Genomic DNA, 5,050 nt, shown 5'->3' with positions numbered 1-5,050 from the left:
AAACATATTAGCATTCCATTAAGTTAATATTCTTGCACCTTTCTTCCCTGGAGATTTAAGGCTTCAGAACTTAAATGGTTTTCATATCCTCTTCCGATATCCTCCTGGTAATTATGTCTTTAGAGTTGCTCTCCTTCTAATGCTCCTACTTTTCAGCATCACTCATATGCTCTGTGGCACATTTTTGTTGACCCAGGATCAGGCTGACCCAATACCTTGCCCTCCCTTGCTGGTACATATTATTTTTGGTATTTGCCTGTATTTTTATTTATTTATAATTTTTGTGGATAAGAAATCCATACCCATGAAAAAAGTATGCAAGGGTGACAGTTTTCCTAATCCAAGAGTTTTCTTATTGTCACAAAATTTATCTTAAACTCTGCTTGAGAAATACAATTTGCGATTAGAGATATTTTTGTCTTGTGGGTTTAAAATAATGGGCAGCTTGGTGGCAGTGCTTGTGATTCTATAAACTGAGAAATAAAGTGTAAGCAGAAATCAGCATACGAGGATTCCGTCAAGTTAATGTTTTCCAGTTTCTCTTTTAAAGAATTTTGATTGCTTTCCCACTATTAACAGCTAAATCCATAAAAAATGCAGGCTGTTCAAGATGATAGTATTTTCCTGCATCACTTTCTCACTTGACCTAGCAATGTGATAAAGTATCCACACTGGGGTCAGAAATATGTAATCTTATTTCCTCCACTTTAAATTTTCCTATTACATTTTTAAACAGCATTTATTAAGCTTAAGTTCAAATATTCAAATCTGTTTCAGAAAATATAGTTCAACACCCTTGACATTAAAAAAAAAAAACTCTCTAAGTGCTTGCAAGATTCCTTCTCAGGTGAGTTGGAAAAATACATAATAATGATAGTAATAATTACCTACTGCTTCCAAAAGATATTACCAGTTATTAGGGCAATGCTGGTCTGAATGAAAATACATATAGAATGAGACAATCCTTTTTTTTTTTTTCCAGGCAGTCATGACAATTGGACAGTATGATTTACAGATTACAAGAATGGCTCTGGATTTAGACAAAGCTACATTTAGATTCCGGTTTTGCAATCAACATGCTTAACTTACTACCATGTGACCTTGAACTCTGTTTTCTCATCTTTGGTAGATTCCTACCCCTGAATAGTAGTTGTATAAAATAAATGAGATAATGGAGAGCTTAGGATATACTGAGCACTCAACATACGACGGCCTAGGAGAGGTATCATAGCTCAGTGATTAAGAGCAGAGACTTTGGATTTCAATAAACCTACCACCTCCTCCTGCTCGTGTGATCTTGGGCAAGTCTACTGGTTCACAGAGATTTCGTACCTCAGTTGTGAAATGACGGCTATGATATATATATAATCACAGGGTTTTTTCTTGGGTAAAAATTATATATGATACATGTAAAGTACTTAGGACAATACCTGAAACATGGTAAGTATTTAATAAACACTAGCTATAAGAGATTCAACTTCATCAGAAAGGATGCCGCTAGTTATATTGAGGCTCCTCGAAAATTTTATTAGGGTACTATTTAGATCTTACAATTCAAGTTTTTTACTTAAATGTAAGTAAGGGGAATTTTCAATGTATATCACCAGACTTAATTGATAAAAACATACTTTTTATTTTAATAACTGATATATTAATAAGGTAATAGTATCTACAAGACTTGCATTTTTTCCATTAGACAATATATATATAAATATGTATATATATACTATATATATATATACACAATATATATGAAACACATATATGTGTGTGTGTGTGTGTATATATATATATATATATATATGTATCTCATACCCCCCTTTTTGAGAAGTACTTCTTAAAGAAAAAAACAAAAAAATTCATAATTCTTTTATAAATTGTTTATTTTAAACCATATCATACTCATAACTAGAAGTATTCTTGCTTTTTGAGTCTTTATCTCATTTTTCACATATCTGCCTAGTGTTTGTTATTTTCTGCTAAACCAATACTCATTGTACTTTGAAAAACAAAAGAGAAATCTTAAAAAAGCCAATATAAATATAGACCTAGTAATATATTTTGGAAAGTGCAATATCTGGTATTGCTCTTTTTTAGGATTTAATGTATTTCAATATTTTATCTGGATGATTTATTTTGGTAACTTTCCCTCCATGCTGTGGAAGCAACTTTCTGGAAGAAAAAACACTGATTGAGTGATTATAGCCCCTATTTGTAGACAAGTCTACTTTTTCACTGTTCCTAGGACCTAGAGAAGCATATATTCATTCTTAATCACAAAGACCTGTTCTCATAGTAGAGCAGAAAATGTGGAATTTGTCAAAAATATGTCTACTTTGAGAATGACCTTAGGCAAGACATGATGTTACTTTTCTTTAGAATCTGCAATTTCGAATGTTTAAGCAGCAGTGGAAAACTATGTAGAAATATCAAGCTTACAAATGCCTGTTCTTTGAGTGCCTAGTATCAAAGATGTGTGCTTTTGTGTTTATATTCCTAGAGTCTAGCAGAGATTAGGAATTTGGGAAAGGAATAGATGAGAAAATATCTGTGTTTGTAAGCTGAGGGAAATTTGTGACTATTAATGGATATTTGTCCTATAGGGTGAGCTATTTTTTATCGTTTTTATAAATATTTTCATTAAAAGTAATGAAATTCTCTCTATTAAACAGCTTGTTTTACATGAGAAAAGTGTGTGTGATCTTTATGTGTGTGTATTTCTCTTGTGTGCATATTACTGAGAACTCATTATACCCCAGGAGCTCTGGTAAATTCCTTATGTATGTTTTGTCTTTGGGCCTTCATGGTACCCCTATAAGACAAGTGCTCCTCTTTGCTCCATTTTATAGATAAAGCAGCTGTAGCACAGAGAGGTTAAGTAACTCAATCGGTCATACAACTTATAAGTGGAAGACAATGTTTTAATTTATTTAGCCCAACTTCACAACTCTTGTCCACAGCAACAATGCTAGAATCTTCAGAAATATGTTTTCTGTAATAGAGCTAGTTCAGTTCTATGAGTAGTATGTCTACTTCAGTGTCCAGTAAGTCAACCCTGCTCTTTAGTTTTCCCTTAGACTATCAAACTGTGCTTAAATCACCTTCATAAAAGTAAGATAAAATAAAATAATAGTATAAAAAATGTAATAAGCAATGAAATGTGGAAGCCTTAAATGACTACAGCAAGGGCGATATTTGGTAGAGTTGTACAAAGAACATCACGCAATCATAATTATGGCCATTCTGTTAGAGAAGCTCTCATTGGTAGTTTCTGAATCCTGGAAATTTTCAAATTGGAAAGCATTTTTTTCCTAACAAAAATTGAGGGATACATTGCTCCCCTTTTTTTTCCCACCATGAAGGTCTGCTAGATGTTGTACTGAACAGAGAGAGAAAGAGAGGGAAATGAGTGGGTAGGTAGGATTGAGCTAGAACGTATGACCAGCTTGTCTTTGAGAAAATGTTGGGTATTTCTGCATTGCAAAAAGCTGTGCAAAGAGGAACGAGCTTTAGAGATTCAGAAATAGAGTGGATGAAGATACTTCATGTGATGTTGGAGCTTTAACACAACTTGGAGACTAACACTTCTTGTTACTACAATTACATTCTTTGACAGAAAAATGCCCACTTTTGTTCTGATGGGACCAAACAAGGTAAGCATGGGCTATCGAGATCAGCTTCAAAACCAGAGTCTGGAAGACAACACAAGATGAACCAGGGTGACCTAATCCCTTAATGAGGAGGGATTGATAATTAGGTCAGATCACATTTTTCTTAATGAGAAAGAGAAAAGCTGACATCATCAGCTGGGTCTTGGTGTTCTCCAGTTGAACAGAAAACAATCATAGAATATCAGAATCAGACCACTCTACAATTATGATGGATCAAAATGAAAACAAGTTCACTCGGTAATCATGTGTAAACATGTAAAACACATGCATATTGTCTACATCACAAGAATGACCAGAACCAGCTAACATGAGTGGCTGCTGCTTCTCTACCAGTTACATCTTTAGCCTCAATCCAGTCTTCTCTTCTTCTAGATCAGATGTATTAAGATACCCAATCACAGAATTACTCACACTTCCTGACAGCAGTCAATCCAGAGCGACACCAAACTTCCTTAAAGTCTGAATCCTGTGAAGTGTCTGTTCTAACACACTCTACTGGTCCACAGCTCCCTGGTGAGTGTTCTTTCTCGCTGCAGTGTGCAATCGAGTCCAACTTATCCAACTATGGATGTATTCCTGGTGGTCTTTGACTGGACTGCACTGGCAATAGCTTGCTATGACATTTATGTTGAAATTAATTCTATGGATGCATTATTTGAATTTTTGCCATGGCAAATAACATAAACTCACTTGAACTAGCGTAAGCAAAATGGAAATTTGAAAAAAACGGAATACATGAGTGGCTCAAAATACACAAAACCTGAAATGTAAGTGGGCCTCAAGAAACAACATCTGAAAAGAGAAATTTGACATCATCAGAACCATACGAAGTATTCTCTCTCTCTCCACCTTTTCTCTCTTTCTTTCTCCTATTTCTCTTTGAAAATTTATTTTGGCTCACCCTGCTGTTCTGTGTTTCCTGCAGAATAGCTTTCCCTAGAATAATATGCCCTCCCTCTGTTGCTAAAAAGATGTTATATTTCAGCCATTCACAGAGGCTAAATCCAAGGCTTACATGATACTTAGTCACACATGGATACTTAATGGCTATCTTTCAGTTTCTTGTCCTTGCACCAAGTGAAAAAAAAAGTAGGCCTGGCTCTCAGCTTTGATCACATATGTTATGGTTGAATCAGCTTAAAAACCTGACTCATCTCTAAATCCTACTGATGATGGCTCATGGGCTAGGAAGATCCACCAAAAAGTGTAAAGTGTTCATTCCATATCATTTTTATTTTATTTATTTGGTTTTAATCTCAATTAATTATTTTGCCATCTTTATGATGCCTAAGCAACAAAACAAATACATGCATAACTTTAGAGATTAATTTGAGAATTGAGATAATAGTAAACAATAACCATGGCTAATGTTCTAGTGC

The sequence above is a fragment of the Ursus americanus genome, chromosome 8 (assembly GCF_024610735.1).
Source record: "Ursus americanus isolate L20-20 chromosome 8, mUrsAme1.1.p, whole genome shotgun sequence".
NCBI classification, from domain to species: Eukaryota; Metazoa; Chordata; class Mammalia; order Carnivora; family Ursidae; genus Ursus; species Ursus americanus.
This window is presented reverse-complemented; position numbering follows the sequence as displayed.